Source organism: Osmerus mordax, chromosome 28, assembly GCF_038355195.1.
Source record: "Osmerus mordax isolate fOsmMor3 chromosome 28, fOsmMor3.pri, whole genome shotgun sequence".
In the NCBI taxonomy this organism is placed as follows: domain Eukaryota; kingdom Metazoa; phylum Chordata; class Actinopteri; order Osmeriformes; family Osmeridae; genus Osmerus; species Osmerus mordax.
In genome coordinates, this window is record NC_090077.1 from 7,913,326 (window position 1) to 7,936,178 (window position 22,853).

The following is a 22,853-nucleotide window of genomic DNA, read 5'->3' on the forward strand; positions in this document are numbered from 1 at the left end:
CAAGCCTTTGCACAAAGGTACCACTTGTAAGTAGGCCACTCAATACTCCATTATGCATAGTAGTGTTGACTATCCTGAAACAATACCTTTCATCACAGGATGATGATGATGAGGACACATTGACTGCTGCCACATACGGGGTTGCAGAGAGGCCTACATATATGGTAGCTACATATATGATAGTTCTCTCTCTGTGTACTTTATTTACAGTCTTGGGTGTAATTGTCAGTTTAAAATGTACACTGAAGTGATGAGAGTAATGAATGTAAAAACTAAATGCACAGTCCGATCCTGTTGAACAGAGCATGGATGAGCCTTGCCAGGAGAGGGGTCCATCAACCTCCAAAGCACAGCTACAGACAGTGAGATGTTCATTAAATGGCAGGTGAATTCTGTGTGTAGAACTGGGATTTAATGTCATCCTAATGTATTCCCAGTTACCAGTTAAGGACTTGTACAAACTCCATTTGTTAAAACAAATGGAGAAAACTGACCAAGAGATGGTGTATTTGGGGCGGAAGATAAAGAAGACGGATCTAGAAATGGAAATGCTAGAACACCAGCTGCAGGTGGGTGCATGGTCACAGGTGAGTGAGTGTTAATTGTCAGAACAATATATTAATATTAATTGTTGCATTTCTATTTGTAGGCAATAAAGAAGACAAAATGAAACAGTAATGATTTGTGTTTATTTCAGTGTCAGGGTTGGTGGAAGTGTGTGCGGCACAGTATGTCTCTGACTTCTCTCCCATTTTGGACATCTGCAGGTTGGAGGGGATGGTCGTCCTCAGGGTCGTTTTGTACGGCAGGGTGTTGCTCTCCTCTAATAGTGGCAATATTATGAAGAACAACACATGCCACAATAATATCACATGCCCTCTCTGGTTTTACCCTCAGTCTACGTAGGCACTGGAACCGGGCTTTGAGAATGCCTATGGTCATCTCCACCCGGGCTCTAGTCCTTCAGTGGGCCACATTGTACCACGGCTGAGGGCCCGGCTCAGGGTCATGGTAAGGGGTCATCAGAGTGGGCTGGCATGGGTACCCTCTGTCACCAAGCAGGTGGCCATGAAACTCTCCTGTAAGTATATAGTGGGTACATTGTGAGTGTGGTAGAAGAGGGAGACAAGGGAATTTTATTTGTTCAAAGCTTAACTTACCATTTGCAACTCTGTTGCTCAGGGTAGACTCGCGATATATCCTTGAGTCATGTACCGAGCCAGGCCATTTGGCCTCCACATTTGAGATCAAATGTGCTGCATCACATATAATCTTGCCAGTGCAGAGAAGAGATATTAGCTGCAATATTTTAAAGTTGTGCTGTAGTCTTTATTATTGTAAGACAGTAAATCTACCTGCACATTTATGATGTGGAATGACTTCCTATTCACATAGTCTCCTTCATTAATGGATGGAGCTATGATGGGGATGTGGGTGCCATCAATGCAGCCAATTACATTGGGAAATCCTGCAAAATGGAAAGGATTTACTCATCCCAGTCTGAGATTGCAACATTGTCATTCACATGATTTCAAATTTCTTCATTGACTTAAACTGAATGTGTGCTACATCAGTCACCTGAAATCATGTGAAATTCCTCTTTGATGGTCCTTAGAGGTTTGTGCCCAGGAAAGACTACGTAGTTCTGCCGTAGGCCTTTCAGTGCCAGGGCCACTTTTCTTATGACTCGGCAGACTGTTGCTTTTCCGAGATGTTCTGCATCGCCAATGTTGTATAGGAAACTCCCGTTGGCAAAGAAACGGAGAGCAACGCATATCATTTGGTCTGTTCTGAGAGCACGTCCACGGTGTGTTACATTAGCAATGTATGGATGGAGAATGTTGGTGAGATAAATTATTGAATGTGATGAAAAACTGTAACGTTCGCGTAGGTATTCATCGGGGAATGAAAGTACATCCAATCGCGGTCTTAAAATCCTCTCCTGGCGTAAGGCTATGCGAATTATATTTTGCTCGTAATCGATCGGCCGACCCAGGAAAGGACACCCCATGTCTGCAAACTGTTTCAAGATCCGAAAGTGGGTCGGGATTGCTAGGAAAACGCAGAGTTTTTCATAGAAAACCTGCTAGCGAGCAGGTTAGTTTCACAGCGTAAGTTACCATGGCAACTTACCAAAAGGTTTCGTTACCTCTCTTTCTGGAACGTGGAACTCGGAGTATGCCTCTTTTCAGGGTTAAACAACTCAAAGTTTTCACTAAACCCGCTACTTGGAATACCCCCCTGGTGTCCGTACAATAGTAGTTTACCCACCAGGGTTGACACTATTGGTGTCCGAAGACTTTGGGATCATATACAGAAAATATATTGTGTCTATGTCTTCTTTTCTTATGATCTTAATGGCAAATGGGAGTCTATCAGCATTAACATCCCTCTGGATGACATACCGTTGTCTTAAGACTTTAATACTACCCATTGCTAAGGTCACCAGAGTAGAAACGTCCAAGAAAAATATCCTGTGGCCAAGTCTCTATCCAACATCCCGTGTCCAAGTCCTACTCCAATATACCGCGTTCAAGTCCTCATCCACTGTCTTGTTTTCTTTTGTCTTGTGTCTAACATAACATCATTAGCCAATAGGAGTCCCTCAGCATTAACATCCCTCATGGATGACATACTGTTGTCCGAAGACTTTAACTCTACCTATTGCCAAGGTCTCCAGAATAAAAGTGTTCAAGAAAAACACCCTGTGTCCAAGTCTTCTTCCACTGTTGTTTTCTTGTGTCAAACATGACATTATTAGCAAATAAGAGCCCATCAGCATTAACATCCCTCTGGATGATATGCCATTGTCCCAAGACTTTAACACTACCCATTGCTAAAATAAGTACAGCTGTCTCAGCGTCTGTCAGTCAAGTAGAAGTGAGAAATAAATCCAAATGTGAAAATCTAAATTGTGGAAGCACATCATCAGTAGTATACCTAGGATCATCGGGCGTTTCGGCCTTCGAAACACCAGACACCCTCCCCATAGGCAGGCCCACCAGGGTTTATCAAATCCACAGTGTGTGATTCCAGTCCAATTGGTAAATCAATACCTGAATTTTGTAAAATAGTCTGGTCCACAGAGAAACTGTCCAACACAATGCAGTCCTGAGGTAGAAATGGAAAGAACTAACAGAATGCCAGTGTAATATATTAACATTTATTGATTTAGTTGATGCCTTTATCCAAAGCGACTTTACAATAAAAAGCGAATAAAGCAACTTTAAAATGAAAAGTGACTTAACAATTAAACAACATGAACCTGAAAAAGAACACTGATCTAGGGGTCTCATTTATAAAACTGTGCGTACGATTCTTACAAAAAGTGTACGTGCGCCCAAAAGCCAAAAATGGCGTACGCCCCCCCAAAAAAATGATTTATAAAACCGTGCGTACGCACACCTGTAAGCAATGTTCCCTTTATAAATCACAGACTACCCACAAGTGTGCGTACGTGAATCTGCATTTTACCCCGCCCTAAACACGCCAATTTTTGACCATAAATGGTCAATGCAAATCACCTCATGAATGACCCTGGCGTGCGATTTTTCTTTACGGTAAATCATGGCGCATGACAACTTCTCAGACACTGTTAACCTATTGGCGGAGGCCCGAAAACCACATTATTTGGTGGCCGGTGGATCACCAATAAAAAAAACAGTGCGAGTGGCATCAACTGTGCCAGTGATACCGCGAGTCGAGATACAATTTTGAAAACAAAAGTGTTTTGTTATTGAACAGTAGTCTATTGAAGTCTGGACTGATAACGAGGACGTAGAGTGTAGCGATTGTGCGGGAGCTTAGCGACTGTATTTCCAGTTTTTGACATATGATGATATATGCACAGTATTAAAGAAATATATTTAGTTATACAATGTGTTCTGCAGTTATCTAAAGGTAGGATATGTGATGTTATTCTGTATTCCATACAATCTGGCTCGGGCATATCCCCCTCCTACATCCCGTAGTGGACAATCTGATGGTGAGACATACAGCGCTGAATTTTTTGTTGGATTGTACAAGGTGTTTATGGAACAATTATCACTCAGTACAAGCGCAGATAACACTGCTGGATTTAATCTTCATGATAATGATGAAATCGAGTGAAAACGTGTGTGAGGAAAACAAAATATATAAATATTACGAGTAATGTTCTTCCCACATTCACTTTCTGCAGTCTGACTACAGTACGGTCATCTGCGTTGCCAATTCCAACTGTTTCAAAAATGTGCGTAGGCCTACGGGAGGGTCAGAGTTTGCATTGAGAACCGCACATTCTCCCGCCAAGTTTGTTTTTTATAAATCACAACCTGTGCGTGGAAAGTGGCGTACACACATTTTCAGCCCCGTTTTGAGCGCACACAAGCTTTATAAATGAGACCCCTAGTACTTACCTGTGCTAGGAGTAGGATAGATACCCTAACTCTATCAAAATTGTAGAGTGAAGAAATCCTGTAGAGAGATGGATCCAAGTCCAGTTTCAACATCCGGTGTCCAGGTCTCCCTCCAATATCCTGTGTCCAGGTCTCCTTCCAACATCCTGTGTGCAAGTCCTCCCACACCGCTTTCCCTTGTCTTGCCTTCCCTTGTCTGTGCCAGGAGTAGGATCGATAACAGGAGGGTTAGGTTCAGGCTAGAGAAGGGGAGACGGACAAGAGGTCTAGGGTTGTGGTTAGGGTGCAGGTGGGGTTAGAAAAGGGAGCAAAAGGGTTGGGTTTTAGGCAGGAGGAGAGGGAAAAATCAGAGACTTATACAGAGTCCTTACCCACGGGGCGAGTGACAATGCTGCCCACAGGGCTTAAGTCGATTCCCCCCCCCTCCCAAAGGAGTAATCCTAAGGGGCGGGAGGCAGAGACTGAGTAGAATAAGGATGGTTTAGTGTATAGAAAAACTGTGTAATCTTGTCCAGAGTGCTGTGAAAAATCCAAATATAGGAGAGCCAGGTCCCAGGCCTTCTCAAAGAGATTGTAGAGTGAAGAACATTTGTAGAGTAGGGTAGGCGTAGGGTTGTATGTCTGAGAAATCCCATCACCAAGCAGATCGGAGAACCGGTAAGCAAGGATCAGAGTCAGTGCACTGGCGTCTTCCAGGGACCCCGGGATACAACACCAAGAGACGGGCTAGGCCCCTCCAGGAACCCAAAAGGGGACCCAGGCTGGGTGTCCAGTGGTACGCCAGCCACCCAACCTCCGGAGTGGAGGAGAACACTCAGAGGGACAGGAAAACACATGGATAGTCTGTCTCTGTTTCCACCTAGGCAAGCCAGTGAAACAGTGTCAAAGCTCAGGTGGGTGGGGGGATGGTGTGTCGTGGAGGGGGTGATGATAACCGTGGTGAGGGAGGCGCAGACAGGGGCAAGGGGGGCCTCGGAGAGATGGGCGGAGAATAACGGGCTCAGCCGTGTAGGTGGATATCGTCGTGAGATGACGGAGGTGCGTGTAGAGGCCGCACCACCCCAAGGGTAGAAGGGTGGCGGAGGGGGCCCTGAGGACCATGCCAGCAGCCATAGAGATGGCGGAGTGGGTGGACGCCAAAGTTAGCCCAGAGACGGGGTCCAGTGGGCCAACATTGCGCGGGCCGTGGAGTGGATGTTCTGTGTGGAATCTGGGAGGAGGGGGACAACGGCGGTGTGGGACGCCAGGAACATGTTAAGCCGCGTAATGTTGTCCCTCTCGGTCCCGGGCAAGGCCAGGTCCCCGGTGATAAGGGGGACCACAATGGAGGCCTGGGGGAACACCGCGTGGGCGCGGCGGATCATGACATCAGCCTGGGGGTGGGCATAGGCCGAGGGTGTAGTGCGAATGTAGTTGAATGACCAGAACGTTGGGGGTTACGACGCTGTTCAAAATGCTAGCAGCGTGCGTGAACCTAGCCCCGGGGTAGCAGTCCACCTGTTCCCGGTCCAGTAGGACTGGAGGGAGGCTGTGCAGAGTCCCCCATAATGATGACCCATCTAATGGGGGTTAGGGACCAGTCTTTCTTACACCCGGGGCCGTGTAGGGTGTAAAGGGGAAGCGCACCGCCGTCACTGGTCCAGGGAGTGGGATGGAGGAGTTGGTACTGGCCAGGGGAGGGGGGGGTGGATGGGTGGTGCAACTGGTGGGTGGAGAAGAAGAAAGTTGTTGGAGCGAGGGGGGCAGAAGTGGGAGGGACCGGGATGGTGACAGTGGGGAGTGGCACAGAGGTGTCGCCTATGGCCACATCCTCATCTGAAAAGCTGAGGGTGGGAGAGGTTGGGAAGGCCGGGAGAGGGTGTGGAGGTGGGATTCCAAGTCTGTGACATGGTCTGCCGGAATAGCGTCGTCGCTGGCCAGCGTCGCTCGGGACCGGGGAAGTCACGGGGGGAGGGGGGGTGGAGCCATGGGGGCCGTCGTGGTAACTGGGGTGGGGTTGATGTCCATGGGGGGGTCGTCGTCATTCGCTGCGTGGACCACCGTGCGGACAGAGAAGGTGATGGGGCGGGGAGGGAGGGTTGTTGTGGGGTGGCAGAAGTGGAGGGGAGGGGGGCAGGGCCAGAGCGGATGAGGGGGTGGCAGCGGGGGGGGGCCACGGCGGCAGAGTAAGGTGCGGCGGAAGGAGCCGCGGTAAGGCTTACCTCCATTGGGGCGGTGGCGTCGTCCGACTGGTCCTCTGGCGTCAGGACCGGTTCCATAAAGGTGAGGGCTCGGCGGGAGGTGGTGGGAGGGGTGTGGGGCAGGCCAGGGGGTCTGGTGACCGACACCGGGGGGACCCAGAGGACCGCGGGTTCATTGGGAAAAAACCCGTCCCGGGAGGAGGGCCTCCACGCACCTCAGAGTCCTCTGAGGTATGGGGGCGCCAAGATCCACGGCGGCCCAGCGGACCGCCAGCTCCCAGGCGTCCGGCCAGCCATTGAAGGCCGGGAACTGGTTCTGGAGGTGGCGGATCTTGGCCTCCAACGCCAGGCTGTAGTGTCTTTCCAGGGACTGGTAATTGCTGGATATCCAGTTTGAGGCGGAACAAAGTTCATCCCAGTTTTCGTAAGTGGGGGATGAAGGGTGGAAGAGAGCCGCCAGCTCCACGACCTTCTGTGCGTGGCCGGGCGGGGTGATGCCGTCTCTAAGGAAGGCGGTCACCTGGTAGCGGTGGAAGGCGGTCTTTATGATCCTATTAATAAGGTTTCCCGCCTCTGTGATGGCCGGGCCATGTTCCCGGCGCGCCCGGGTCCTGGAGACCGCGTGGAGGTCCGTGGTCAGAGGTAGGGGGGTCTGAGGTTGGGCCGGTGGAGGTAGCAGTGGGGGCCGACACCTCCGCTGGCGTCGTGGAGGCGACTGGGCGGAGGTGTCGGTCGTGCGGGAGGAGGTGGGGCGGCGGGTCCGGCGGTCAGAGGACCGGGCAGAGGTGCGGGAGGAGGGGCCGGAAGGTTCAGGCCCGCTCGGGGGTTGGATGGTTGGCCGGCGCGTGGTGGGATGGTGAGGTGCGTTCCTTGCAGTGTCGGCGAGCGTGGTCTGGGGATGGAGATGTATGCCGGCGGCGTTCTGGGTGGCGGGCAGCAGGATGCTGGTTGGGCTGCTGTGGGGGTTCTGGTCTGCGGGTGAACTGGTCCGGTGTCATCAGTAACCAGACCCGTCCGGAGCATCTGTGGGAACAAAGGATAAAGCGACAACATAACAAAGGGGAACGGAAAAATAAAAAAGACTATACCAAATCCTGGTGGGACGACAAGCTGAGGAAGGAAGGGGTCGTTAGCAGCGACACACGAGTGCGGGGAGGAGGGTGCCCAAGGATGGACACCACAGGCATACATGAGTATGATAAGAGAGGAGAGTGGGGGAGTGTGTGTGTGAGGGAGTGAGCGCAGGGGAGAGAGAGAGAGGTGTAAAGTGTGTGAGGGCGCTCCTCAGAGCAAACAAAAGTTGCAGTCCAAAACGCAGACATCGCACTCCGAGTAGAGCTACCTGTAGGCCCTGACCAGAAAAACGGAGCGTACGCGATGGCTAACTGGCCACGACCGATTTCGTCCCCTATACGGCAGGACTCTTCAGGCGACGCCAAATTAAAGGGATTACAGATAAATGAGGGCAGCCTACGATTAAGGATCAATAGAGGCAGCCTGGGGAATGTGAAAGAATTAGAAAAAACCACATCACCGGTCTCCCTGGGTGCCTCAGGTGATCCACCAAAAGTGGTAAGGATTAACAAAGTCTAGGGAAAAGGTGGGAGGGAGAGAGAGGAAGGGGGAGGGCGTATGGTCAGGGAGTGAGAGGCTAAGTGATGGAGTGGCCATGCTGCGCTGATCTGGAATAGAAGAGAATGGTTAAAATGTGACAGAAAGGTTATAGGGGTGTGTGTGTGGGGGGGGGGAACAGAGGATCAAGGGTGACGGGTCGGATGGATAGTGAGAGTAGGTGATAAATGGGAGGGGTGTAGAGAAGAAGGGGAGAGACCAGACCATTGGTTGTAAGAGGAGAGATGTGATAAGGATAAGGAGGGTTAGGGGCGGTTGGGTTTAGGTGTAAGGTCAAGGGTTGTGTTTAGGATAGGGGAGAGGGGGGCTATGAAGGGGAGAGAAAAAAGGTTGGGATTAGGTATAAATCGGAAGGGGATGGTGGGGGAGGATGAGAGACCAAAACTGGTAGTAGGTAGGTAGGAGAAAAGATGGGGGAGACGAGGAGGGTTGGGTTAAGGTGTGGTGGAGTGTAAAGGGGCTGGATGAGAGGTAGGCCCAGGCAGCAGTATAGGTAAATGGATGGGAGTGTGTGTGGGAGAGAGGAGGGGAGAGGATAAAGAGAGCAGAGAACAGTGAAGCGGTAAGGCTATGCGACCCCGAAGGGCTGGAGTGTGAGAACAGAGACATGGCAGAGAGGTGTGTGTGTGTAATGTGTAGCAGGCTGGATGGGGAATAGGCCCAGGCAGCAATATGTGTGCTTGGAGGAGAGCAGAGAAGAGGTGAGAGGTGAGGCAATTCTAACACAGAAAGTGACACAGAAGGTAGGAGTGTGAGAACAGAAACATGGCAGAGGGGTGTGTGTGTGGAGTGTGTGTAGTAGGCTGGATGGGGAGTAGGCCCAGGCAGCAATGTGTGTGCATAGGAGAGTAGAGGAGAGGTAAGAGGTGCAGCTATTCTACCAAGGATAGGTGGGAGTGTGAGAAAGGAAACACGGCAGGGAGGTGTGTGTGTGTGGAGTGTGTAGCAGGCTGAATGGGGAGAAGGCCCAGGTAGCAATATGTGTGCTTAGAGTAGAGAACAGGTGAGGCTATTCTAACACAGAAAGTTTCAAGGAAGGTAGGAGTGTGAGAACAGAGACATGGCAGAGAGGTGTGTGTAGCAGGCTGGATGGGGAGTAGGCCCAGGCAGCAATGTGTGCATGGAGGAGAGCAGAGAACAGGTGAGAGGTAAAGCTATTATGACACAGAAAGGTGGGAGTGTGAGAGCAAGTACATAGCAGGGAGGTGTGTGTGGAGTGTGTAAAGGGCTGGATGGGGGGCCCAGGAAGCAGTATGTGTAAATGGATGGGAGTGTAAACAAGAGAGGGAGGGGGGGAAAAGACAAGTAGGAGAGGGTCGAGGGAGGAAGAGAGAGGGGGAGACAGGGAGCGTTTGTGGGGGAGTATGGAGGGGATGTGGTAGAGAGTTGTGTGACAGGAACAATGTGAGGACAGGTGAAAGAAATTTTAAGTGTGGACAGGTGAATGTAGGTAGAACAGGGTGCAGGCATATGAAACCAAAGGGGGAAAAAATAATTGGAGAGTTAGTAACAGGAGAACAGCAGTAAAAAGATAGAATGTGGGAGAGGGTGAAGGATTCAAATATTGTGTGTCTATTCCAATATGTAATGATGGTATTCAATGACACAAATCTGTGTTCTAGAAAGAGTGGTCTGGAGTCGCAGAGGTCCGATAATATCAGCTTTAATGCATGATATGATAAAAGAAATTTTCATTATGCCAAACCAGAATCCGTATGCTTCTTAAATGAAATATAGACCAAATAATGTTCTTAATGTAGCTATTAACCAAACATTTTTCCCAAATATATTTTCTATAAAGGTCAGATAGGTAGAACTTCACAACTCGTTTTGCTGCAGTTCAAAACGAGCCAATTAGCTCAAACCATCATAACCACAATTTATCAGACTTGATGAGTCTTCCCAAATTATTTCAGAACTGAATGTTATAATAACCCTCTTCATGCACTAATACCATTTATTAATACAACATTATCACAGCCTAACTGTTTATCCCAAACAGTATGCCAGGCTCTGATAAAACTCTCAAATAAAACTTAAAACCAAATTACAATTAAACTCCAAATAAAAATACATTTAGTTATTTTCTCTTTCTCATTTTTAACCAAATTACATCTAATACCTTTATCAAAACTCTTAAAAACCCTAGATTTTACTATTTTGACTTAAAATGTTATCCCATATACCTTCAAAGTATATTCATAGTTTCCTCTTCAAAACATCAGTGTTTAAACCAATCATCTCTTGACATCCACAAAACGTTCTTTCTTTATTTCATAACCTTCCACGATCCTCTCTAAACCAATCCTTTATGTAACTTTCCAATTGCTTCCTCATAATTTTTCACATACATTTCCTCAAACCATTCTTTGACCAACACAGCTGTTTAGCGTTTACCGTCTATTCACTTAATTTTGCTCTAGTATAACTCTTCCAATTGTATTAGAACCAATTTATAAACTAGGGGTATACACTCTGGGATAACCTTTGTAAGATCTCAACGTAACGGGACTCTTTTAGCCCCCACCTTTATCAAACTCTCCTCGGGATTTCTGTAACTTCTTGGTCAAAGAAAAAAGCACGAGATTGATAAAAGTGAGTGATTTCACAATTTGAAAACTTGTTAGACTTTGCACTGAGGGCAATTATGGTCCTTGGAGGACACCTACTCTTTTTTTTTTTTTTTTTAAGAACGACAGATCTGTTTAAAATACCGATCAACTCAACCCGACTCCACACAAATATTACTTTTTCACATCAATTCAATTCTGTAACCCTCTTGTACCGGAGAGGACAAAGACACACCACACTCCTCTCTATTTTTATTAAACTCAATCTGACTCCACACAAATAGACAGTGTTCAGGGATTCTAACCCTTGGAGAGGACTCTAACCTCCCCTTGGACAAAGACAACGAGTTTAGGGACTCTAACCCCTGTAGAGGACTCTAACCTCCCCCTGGACAAAGACAACGAGTTTAGGGACTCTAACCCCTGGAGAGGACTCTAACCTCCCCTTGGACAAAGACAACGAGTTTAGGGACTCTAACCCCTAGAGAGGACTCTAACCTCCCCTTGGACCAAGACAACGAGTTTAGGGACTCTAACCCCTGGAGAGGACTCTAACCTCCCCTCGGACAAAGACAAAACACAAAAACGGTTGATTTCCCACCACTGTTGGTTTGACTAGGTACGATGAAACATAGTAATCGTCTAAATTTGGTTCTCAGTTCCGAATAGCAGTACTTTGAATTAACAGGTGTCTGCTTACCTTTTTTTTATGTTGAGGCGCCTCTGACGATTACGTCTGCCTCCTCGTACCGGTGTATGGGTCTCTCTCCTGATCTGTCGGTCGGGCCGGAACCCTCTGGAGTCCCTCTTTTCAGTGTCGGGGTCACCATTTGAAGGATTCATATATTGTGTGTCTATTCCAATATGTAATGATGGTATTCAATGACACAAATCAGGTCAGGTGGCTGAGCGGTGAGGGAATCGGGCTAGTAATCCGAAGGTTGCCAGTTCGATTCCCGGTCATGCAAACTGACGTTGTGTCCTTGGGCAAGGCACTTCACCCTGCTTGCCTCGGGGGAATGTCCCTGTACTTACTGTAAGTCGCTCTGGATAAGAGCGTCTGCTAAATGACTAAATGTAAATGTAAATCTGTGTTCTAGAAAGAGTGGTCTGGAGTCACAGAGGTCCGATAATATCAGCTTTAATGCAGCAGTTGGAAATCAACAAGTACAGAGCTCTGGGGTTGTCTACGTTTCCCTACCCGCAACAGAGTTTGGGCTGGTTCACGAAGTCCAACTGGCTATCTGTTCCTCCCCAGCATATATTTATACAGTGCAATTGAAACACAAGTAATAAAAAAGGGTTGAGCTTGTTCTCTCGTGCATCAGGGAGTTGTTCTTGCCTACGCGTCCCACCTGCTCGGGTGCCGTCTCCACCCGGTTTCAAGGTTGTTTCTGAAAATGAAGAGATAGAGACACAAAGAACAGCCTGCTTCCCACACCCAGTGTGAGACCCAATGTTTAAGCCTGAGCACACTTCTAAGTCCATAACTTTAATAAGCACAATGCATAACTTTAATAAGCACAATATATCGAAAAAATGACAAAATCATGGAGAAACGGGAGAGGGGAGAGAAGAACGGAGATTGGAATGCTGACGTCAGAGAGGGCGTAGAGCAGAAAACAGACTGGAGAGAAGAGGATAGCATAGAAAGGAATGGGAACAGTGGAAAAAGGAACAACTAGAGAGGGTACAATTTCTGGGGAAATTGTAGGGTGTGCTTGCTTTCGTCGGTTGCACAGGGGTCCGTTTTTGAATGACATTTTTACAACTGATATTTCTGTATATTTTATATAAAAATGTATACTTATTATTTATAAAAGATTACATAGATTTAAAAGTTTTTTTTTTTGCTGCTCATTTACAACTGAAAATACGAGTGAAGTGTAGAATGAAATAGATGTCTTCTAATTTCCCCTGCAAGAGGCAGCCTCATCGTTGAATCAAAACGAATACATTTGGCAGACCGGTGTAAAAATTGACCTAATCTCTATGACTTAAACGTCATTTTAAGTTTTTCCCTTCTCATGATATTTTCAGGCATTTAGCCTACTCATTGCATTCATTCATTAATAAAGAACCCCCTTTGAAGATTATTGTACGACGTTACCCGGCAGTAGAAGATGGAATCGCGCATCAAACAGTACCATCTGCTAACTGAAAATATTTCCCCCAAAACGTAAATAAGCTTGACATTTATTTAGTGGAACATCGCTCATTCATAAAAAGCTCACTGGTAGCGATCATTGTCAGTAACAACGCAAAATGCGATATAGCCCTGTGTGGAGAAGCTGCCCCGGTAAATTGTACTAACAGTACAGTAGCGATTGCGTTGGTTGAATTGGATTTAACGTTCCGTTGTACGGTTTAGGCTGAAATTATTTTCATGAACAGATTGACAACGCTTAGGCTGTGGCAATGAAGTTCAGATTAGTAGTTAGATAGACTTTTGATAAAGGTAAGGGGAGTGCCGAACATGTTCTGTCGCCGTTTGACTTCCTAAACAGCTGTGTACTGTAGATGTTTTTGTAGTGTGTCTCGCGTAAGCTACAGCGTTGCAGTGAGCTACACTGGTTTGAAACCACAGGTAATTGTAATTTCACCAACAAATCGTTTACTTGTAATCTAATGTCATAATAAATCCTACAACGAAAATGTATTTGCGAGGTATGTTTATTTTAACGATTGAAAACAGATTCATCATAGACCACTGTAGTATGTGTTGCCCCCGAAAACCGAGGCTAATGTCGTGATGCTAATACTTCAGTGAAATAGTAGACTACTGTTTCCGAAAGTAGATGTACTTCCTTAATAATATCAGCTTATATTGTACATTACACATCACAATTGTGTGTCATATCACAAAGTAAAATGAGTAAATAGTTATCACCCTGGCCTCTTTGCTTGTGGCGTTTCTGCAGCTGCCTTGCAGTAAAGCTACAGTTAGCCTAGCTATCCCCCAAGTTAACAGATGCGAAACGAATGTTCTGCCAAAGGTAGTCACGCGTGTTTTCGTGACGTTAGTAACGTCAGTGACTGTGGCTAGCAAATTAGCCACCGTTAGATTCACTTTTCGCCACAAAAACTTAACTTGAGCCTAAACCATGCAACGGAACGTAATTAAAAATACAAGCAACTCAATCGCTACCAAGACGAAACTTTTGACACCTAGGTTGTCTATGTAGGCCAAATTTTGACGAAGATTTAGGGGGGCAAAAATAAATAATAATAATAAATATATATGAGAGAACAAAGGTTGTGCCCTTGCCGAAGGCAAAGCACACCCAATTACATCATGGAGAAAATAAAAAATTACATACGCAAACATAAAACCCCCGACGAGAAGAGCAGACAGTCCAACTTGGCTGAGACAGACTCTGACTCCTCGTAATCCACCAACCCCCCCCCCGTCAACTAGTTCAGCTTATTCATGTTCTTGTTCAACTTATTTTAACTGTGGGACCCCGACGGGACCACAGTACAGGTGAGACCCCATTTAGGCATGCGCACCTGAAACCCCACTCACTCCGTACCCCTGAAATGAATGAATGAGCAGGAGACTGTTTTATAGGCTCCTCCTTTTCTACTGCCAGACCTATTGACCAATAGGAATAGTATTAACAACCCTCAGGGATACAGTTGTCCGAAGACTTTACTACTACCTATTGTCACATAGGATATGCTTCTTGGACGTATTGTTCCTGATGATCCTATGTCCATGTCTTGTTTTCTTCTTTCCAACCTGACCCTATTGGCAAAAAGGAGCCTATCAGTATTAACAACCCCCAGGGATGACATACTGTTGTCTGAAGACTTTAACACTACCCATTGGTAAGGTCATCAGAATAAAAATATCTTGTGTCCAAGTCTTCATCCAACATCGTGTGTCCAAGTCTTCTTCCAATATCCTGTGTTCAGAATATCCATGTCTTGTTGTCTTCTTTCCAACCTGACCCTATTGGCAAATAGGAGCCTGTCAGTATTAACAACCCCCAGGGATGACATACTGTTGTCCGAAGACTTTAACACTACCCATTGCTAAGGTCATCAGAATAAAAATATCTTGTGTCCAAGTCTTCATCCAACATCATGTGTCCAAGTCTTCTTCCAATATCCTGTGTTCAAGTCTTCATCCAACATCCTGTGTCCAAGTCTTCTTCCAAAATTCTGTGTTCAATTCTTCATCCAACATCCTGTGTCCAAGTCTTCTTCCAACATCCTGCATTCAAGTCTTCATCCAACATACTGTGTCCAAGTCTTCTTCCAATATCCTGTGTTCAAGTCTTCATCCAACATCCTGTGTCCAAGTCTTCTGTCACTGTCTAGTCTTCTTCTTTCAGACCTAACAATTTTTTTGGGCAAGTAGGAGCCTGTCAGCATTAACATCCCTCAGGGATGACATACTGTTGTCCGAAGACTTTAACACTACCCATTGCTAACATAAGTACAGCTGTCTTAGCGTCTGTCAGTCAAGTAGAAGTGAGAAATAAATCCAAATGTGAATCTAAATTGTGGAAACACATCATCAGTAGTATACCTAGGATCATCGGGCGTTTCTGCCTTCGAAACACTAGACACCCTCCCCATAGGCAGGCCCACCAGGGTTGATCAAATCCCCAGTGTGTTTCCAGTCCAATTGGTGAATCAACACATACATTTGGAAAAATAGTAGTCTGGTCCACAGAAAAACAGTCCATCATAATGCAGTCTTGAGCTGTAACTGGGGAGAATAAAGAAAATACCAGCGGAATACATATACATTTATTAATTAAACAGCCGCCTTGATCCAAAGCGTCTTTACAATAAAAAGTCACTTAACAATAAAACAACAATACTTACCTGTCGTAAGAGTAAAAGAGGGTTAGGGTTAGAAGAGAAAGCAGGAGGGTTAGGTTTAAGACAAGAAAGAGAGAGACCCACCAGGGGCTTGTTCAATCTTGTCCAGAGTGTTGTGAAAAATGCAAAAATAGAGTAAGGGTAAGGGTTAGGGTTAGGTTTAATGTCTGAAAATCCCCCGAGCCCAGTAGTTCAGTACTTCGACCCACTTAGGCTCAGGACTGAGGCACACGCTATGCCAATGCTTAGTCATCCACCACATCCGAACAGGGGCTGGGCCCCTCCAGGAACCCCGAGGGGAACCCAGGCCGGGTAACCCCTGAAGCGCTCGCCACTCGACACAGGGTGAGTGAGGAGTACTCAGGGGGATAGTAATATATAAACATACAACAAGAAACAATGCATAATATATAAGTATAGGTCGAGCACATGGATGGCCGTCTCCGTATCCACTTGACATGTTCAGGTAGCAGGGTGAATGTGGAAGCATGCTCAGAGTCAGAAAGGTCCCTCAGCGCGGATTCAAGAGTACCGCAGCCAACAGTTGTAATGAGAAAACCAGAGTTTAGGGGGTCCTAATGTGTAAAAAACAAGCGGAGCTGGTTCATGAAGGAGGACGTGAGACATAGCGCGCCACTAGCAACGCGTCATTTTATGCGCAGGGCACTCCCTCCTAATAGGGCGGAGTATATAAGGGGTTCCCGGCATATGCATCGCTAGTGCGACATAGACTTCAGTCTTCCTGCTGTTGTCGAGTGAGGGTGTCTAAATGTCGTGTCTTTCCGGGTCTGAATTGGAGGAGTTCCATGGGGATTCATTGGTCGACGGTGGACCTTGTGAGGAAGCGGGAATCCCTCCAGCCGGAGGGTCCAAACCCCGTCGGAGTTCTCGTCTGGCGGTGAGGCAGCCGGTCCCGATCGAGGAATGGCCCGTTCCTCGACTTCTGTGTGGATACTACGAGAAGGGCCTTAGTCCACCAGTCGGTATGTCACATGAGGAGTTATACCTTCATTTCATGGACGTGTGTGAGGAGGATGCCGGGGTTCCCATTCCCCGCAAAGCGCTGGGGAAGAGCAATCGGGGTTCCGCTGCAGGTGCTGGCCTGGCCAAGAAACCCAGAGCGGGGTCCGCAGGAGGCTCGGTCGTACCGGTGCTCGACCCCGTGCTGCGGCCCGATCCCGTGCTGGCGGCGCTGATCGATCTGCGGAGCACGCTCACTGGCATGGATGCCCGTCTCCAGCACCTCGAGGGAGCCGGGGCCTTGGGTGCGGCTCCCGTAGCCGCGGCTGCGGGCGTGCTTACTGCAGTGCAGGAGATCCGGCCCTCGTACATCTTGGCCAGCGCGGTGCCGGCCGCTGCCTCTGGGACCTCCTTTCTGCCTCCGTCAGCCGCCGTTCCGGCGAGTCTCCGCGAGCAGATCCTTTCAGGTAAAGATGTGAACCTGGTGAAGATCTTGCTGTGTGGGCCTGAATCAGTCGAGAGCCGCTTGGTAGAGTGTGGTAATGTGACTGTGTTTTTGCCGGACGCCGATCCCCGTCTGACTAAGACGCTCACGATGTCCGAATTCATCGTTGCTTTTGGGGTTTTCCGTGACGTCATGTGCGAGGGGTTCCCCGGGAGGCGAGTCGAACTGGACACCTATCTGGCCATCATAGTTGACCTGTCGCTCTCCTACGGGGGAACGCTGTTCTATGAATATCACAAGGGTTTCTCTGCCAAGGCAGCCCTCTACGTTCAGCGGTTTAATCTGCGTCTGGACTGGTCTGTGCTAGATTTCGAGCTGGTTAGCCGCACATTCACCGGGGTTCATCCCCTGTCGTGTGTGGTGTGTGGGTCTTTCTCCCATCCTACTGGGCTTTGCCCTCTCACGGTGCCTTCTAAAATGGGGGAACCTTCCAGTGACGCGAAGCCTGGGTCCAGCGGCATGGAGCGTCGCTCCTCCAGACGCCAGGTGGTTAATGCTGGTTCCGCTCCTCCCGTGTGCATGTATTTCAATGAGGGGGCCTGTACCTACCCTAATTGTCGATTTCTTCATGTCTGCAGTCAGTGCTCGGACGCCCATCCGAGGTCGACCTGCCCGCGTCGGTTCCGACCGGCGGGCAAGGGCATGAAACAAATAACCATCCTTCTACCCCTGTTGACATTGGTCGTCTGTCTGACGCTTTGAGTGGTCACCTCAACCGATGTTTTGTGAAGTACCTCCTCACTGGGTTGCGGAAAGGGTTTATGGTTGGGGTGGAATGTGTGCCCACTGTAACTCATGTGTGTAATAACTTGCAATCGGCGCTCAGGGAGCCCGACGTGGTCGATGCGTTACTTGCTAAAGAGATCGGCAAGGGGTATTTGTTGGGGCCGTTCGTGGAGTCGCCGTTTCCCGTGTTTCGCGTCAGTCCCATTGGCGTGGCTACTCGCAAATACTCTGGCAAAAAACGCCTGATCGTTGACCTGTCGGCTCCGCACAATACTCGGGTCCCTAGCATTAACAGCTGATTCCGTCTGAGCTGTTTTTTCTGTATTACACTACCATCGATCACGGTGTTCGGTTAATCAAACAGGCAGGCGTGGGCGCCTGGCTCGGTTAGGCCGATATCACCGACGCGTTCAAGGTGATGCCCCTTCACCCGTCGCAGTGGCACCTGTTCGGCGTTAAATGGCGGTCGCAGATGTATTTTTACGCTCGCCTGGCTTTTGGCTGCCGCAGCAGCCCCCGCATTTTTGACACTCTGGCCGAGGCTCTGTGTGCACAGGTTGCCGTTTGTCCTGCACCTGCTGGACGACTTCTTGGTGGTCGATTTTCCCTCCTCGCCGCCGACTCGGTGCATCTCAGTGGTGAAGGCCACATTCGAGCATTTGGGCGTGCCGCTCTCGGAGGAGAAGACGCAGGGGCCTCTCACGTCCATCGAGTGTTTGGGCGTCCAGCTGGACAGCCTGTTAATGGGTGCGTCTCTCCTGGCGGAGAAGCTTGAGCGGTTGCGCGCTGTTTTGGCGGCAGCGGCTGCGTCGGTTTCGTTGACTAAGCGGGATCTTTTGTCGTTGCTCGGGCACCTGAATTTTGCTATGCGCATCATTCCCCACGGTCGGTTGTTTGTCTCCCGTCTACTCGTCGTGGCTAAGTCTGTTCCGGCGCTGCATGACGTTGTGCGTTTGGATGAGGATTGCCAGTCCGATTTGCGTTTTTGGGCCGTGCTTTGCAAGCATTGGAACGGTTTGTCGTTTTTTTACAACGACGAGGTGGAGACCTCCAGCGCCATGGCGTTCTACACCGATGCGGCGTTGTCCGTTGGGTTTGTTTTTTTTTCGCGAACGAGTGGTTCAGCGAGTCGTGGCCCGTTGAACTGGAGTTTCTGGCGCGCGATTGCAAATCCACAGCATTGTACGAACTGTATCCTATTGTTGTAGCGTGTCTTTTGTGGGGTAAACACTGGTGTAGGAAGAGGATTGTGGTGTTCTGTGATAACGAGGGCACGGTGAACATCATCAACAAGGGTAGATCTTCCGTGGCATTGATTAACAAATTAGTGAGGCGTCTGACCTGGACATGCATCACAGGCAACTTCGTGTTGCGGGCCGCATACATTCCTGGGTTACTCAACAATGTGGCTGATGCTCTGTCACATTTTCAATTTCAGGAGTTCCGGGCACTATGTCCGGAGGCAGAGCCGGGCGGCCTGGTGTGCCCAGCGTTTCAGGAGACACTGTTAGATTAGACAGGTCGCTTGAAGGCTACATGACGGTCGCTGCTCGATACATGCGAGCAGGCTTAGGCAAGGGCACATTAAAATCCTATGATTGTGCTTGGTTGTATTACTGTTCCTTCTGCCGCGCACTCGATACACCCCATCACCCGGTGAGCCTGCTTGTCGTATGCGCATACATCGTTCACTGCATCACCTCCCGGAAGCTCCATCCGTCGACAATCAAGGCAGCGGTGGCCGGCATTCAGTTTCATCTCAGATGTCTGGAACCATCTGTGCAGAGCCTGTTGGGGAACCCGTCGGTTCGGCTACTATTCAACGGGCTGCAAAAAGAGCGACCGCAAGGCAATGACAGGCGACTTCCCATAACCCTTCCTATACTTCATCACTTGGTGTCAGCGTTGCGGGCGGGTTGTTTTAACGTTCCCACCAATGTCATGCTAGAAGCTGTGTGTCTCATGGCTTTTTATGGGTTCATGCGGTGCGACAAATTCACTTGTCAGTCAAGCACATTTCAAACCATGCACGATCTCACCCTCGGCGATTTAACCATGGATACGGGTATGTACACAGTGGTGTTGAAACACAGCAAGGGTGTGAAGGCCGGTGTGAGTACTCCTGTTGTCATATCGCGGAATAACTCAGCTTTCTGTCCCCTCTCCTTTATGGCGAAATATCTCCGATGGCGTTCGTCCACGGCAACGAGCGAGCCCCTGTTCGTCACCGATGCTGGAAAAGCCATGACCCGTTACTGGTTCACTGGGAGGCTTGGAATTCTGTGCCGGCACTGTGGTCTGGACCCCAAGCTGTACACGGCGCACTCGTTCCGGATTGGTGCGGCTATGTCAGCGTCTCAAGTGGTCTCAGCCTCGACGCTGAAAGTCATGGGTCGTTGGTCATCTGCAAGTGTTCAACGTTACATCAGACTGAATACCACTGATGTTCTGGAAGGCCAGAGGAGAATGGCTTCCACTCTCCCTACCTCTCAATAACATGCTTTCACGTGTGTATCGCATTTTCTTTCACTAATACCATGTATATGTGCATACTAACCATAATAAATGTCGTCAGGTGGCTGGCCGGGCGCAGGTATACAGCAGCACGTAACAGGCGACAAGCCACCATCAACGTTGGTAAATCGAGGCCGTGCCTCAGTTGGGAATACGAGGTGTGTCTCAGTTGGTAAGTAGAGGCCGTGCCTCAGTTGGTATGTCGAGGCCGTGCCTCAGTTGGTATGACGAGGCGGTGCCTCAGTTGGTATTTCGGGGCAGTGCCTCAGTTGATATGACGAGGCGGTGCCTCGGTTGGTATGTCGAGGCCGTGCCTCGGTTGGTATGTCGAGGCAGTGCCTCAGTTGGTATGACAAGGCGGTGCCTCAGTTGGTATGTGAGGCAGTGCCTCAGATGGGACCACGTCAATCGATTAATTTCAGTCACGAGATGCATCGGGGCACCAGGGCGCTGGGATTTAATGCTGAGGTATGTATGGGTAACATGACGCCCATCTCATTCTTTTTCAGGGGCACCACCTACACACAGTAGTCTCTTCACGGTCTCGTTTGGCATGTGGTTTTGTGTTGGGGAATGCGTCGCTGCTCTCTGCTCGGAGGTCGAGACGGTGTCTCGTTGGATGCGGCAGGGAGCCGATGCGAGCAGAACCACAATGCCAAATCAAATGTACAATCGTGTTTTGTATAGTGGGAAATAAAGTATTCGTAAAGTCATACTGAGTCCTCCTGCCTGAAACAAGCGGAGCTGGTTCATGAAGGAGGACGTGAGACATAGCGCGCCACTAGCAACGCGTCATTTTATGCGCAGGGCACTCCCTCCTAATAGGGCGGGGTATATAAGGGGTTCCCGGCATATGCATCGCTAGTGCGACATAGACTTCAGTCTTCCTGCAGCCTCCGCCTCCCCGGCCTCCACCCTTGGTTCTGTTTCCTGTTTCAGGGGGAATGCGTCTCTGCTCGGAGGTCGAGACGGTGTCTCGTTGGATGCGGCAGGGAGCCGATGCGAGCAGAACCACAATGCCAAATCAAATGTACAATCGTGTTTTGTATAGTGGGAAATAAAGTATTCGTAAAGTCATACTGAGTCCTCCTGCCTGAACCAAAGGTTTCTTATAGTTCCTCAAATAGCGGGGAGGGTCTTTTGTGACAGATGCAGAGTCCATAGATGGCAAAAACGGAGTTATCTCCATCCTCTTCTATTCCCCGAGTGTTGGTTAATGTTCATCCACTGGAAACTCATCAGAGTTCCGGCCCAGAGGGGATCGTGGTAAACATCATCAGAGTGTTAAACAATTGTGAGTATTCCAAGTAGTAGTTATAACAAATCTCAGGGTCCTTGATCTCAGGGGGTCAAGGTAAACACCATTGGGATTATAATAAGGGTTTGGATAGTTATTAATAGGCTGGTTCTCATCAGGATCCTTAGTCCCACGGGGTTCAAAGGTCAACATCATAAGTGTTAGAAGATTAACAAGTATTAGTAGTAGAAGAGGGTTAGGGTTAGGTAAGGGAGAGAACACGAACATGGCACTCATTTGAATGGCACTCATTTACATATCGCTAGCCCATTGGCTGACGCTTTGAACCGGCCCCTCCAAAACCCCAGCACCGTCCGCCCCACGAAAAGGGATAGAGTTTGCTCCGCCTGGTGGACGAAAGTGGTCGGTTTGCGAGACAATATGCAAAGCGAAAACATTTGGACTGTCACCCTTTTTTTCCCCCAGTCAGAAGGTCTTATTTGAAATGAAGGAGAATTGATGGCATGTAGATTGACATGATCTGTGACATGATGATGTGCATGATTGCTGCAGTAAAGGCTTCATTTGCAACAGGACATTATTACTGCAAGAGACCATGCCATAGAGCTGCCACTGACAGTATTTAATCAGTTACCCTAGCTCTGGTCTTAAATGGGGCTGGGGTTAGGGTTAGGTTTGATGTCTGAAAATCCCCCGAGCCCAGTAGTTCAATACTTCGACCCACTTAGGCTCAGGACTGAGGCGCTCGCTATGCCAATGCAGAGTCATCCACTACATCCGAGCAGGGGCTAGGCCCCTCCTGGAACCCCAAAGGGAACCCAGGCCGGGTGCCCCTGAAATGCTCGTCACTCGACACAGGGTGCGTGAGGAACACTCGGAGGGATAATAACACATAAACATACAACAAGAAACAATGCATAATCTATGAGTATAGGTCGAGCACATGGATAGCCGTCTCCGTATCCACTTGACATGTTCTGGTAGCAGGGTTAATGCGGAAGCATGCTCAGAGTCAGAAAAGCCCCTCGGCGCGGATTCAAAAGTACCGCAGCCAATAGTTGTGATGAAAAACCAGGGTGTGGGGGGTCCTAATATGTAAACACTGAAGGTCTCTTTTAGTTTCTTGATTGGCAGGGAGGGTCTTAGATGACAGGTGCAGAGTCAATAGATGGCAAAAATAATGAAACTCCTCTTCTCTCTTCTATAACCCGAGTGTTGGCTATTGTTAGTCAAATGGATTCTCATCAGTGTCCCGACACAGAGGGGGTCGTGGTT

At 48.6% G+C, this 22,853-nt stretch overlaps 1 pseudogene; it reads right to left on the reverse strand.

Moving 5' to 3' along the window:
* Window positions 1-688: 688 nt before the first annotated feature.
* On the reverse strand, window positions 689-1,840 carry LOC136937772 (putative nuclease HARBI1; annotated as a pseudogene).
* Between the last annotated feature and the right edge of the window lie 21,013 nt (window positions 1,841-22,853).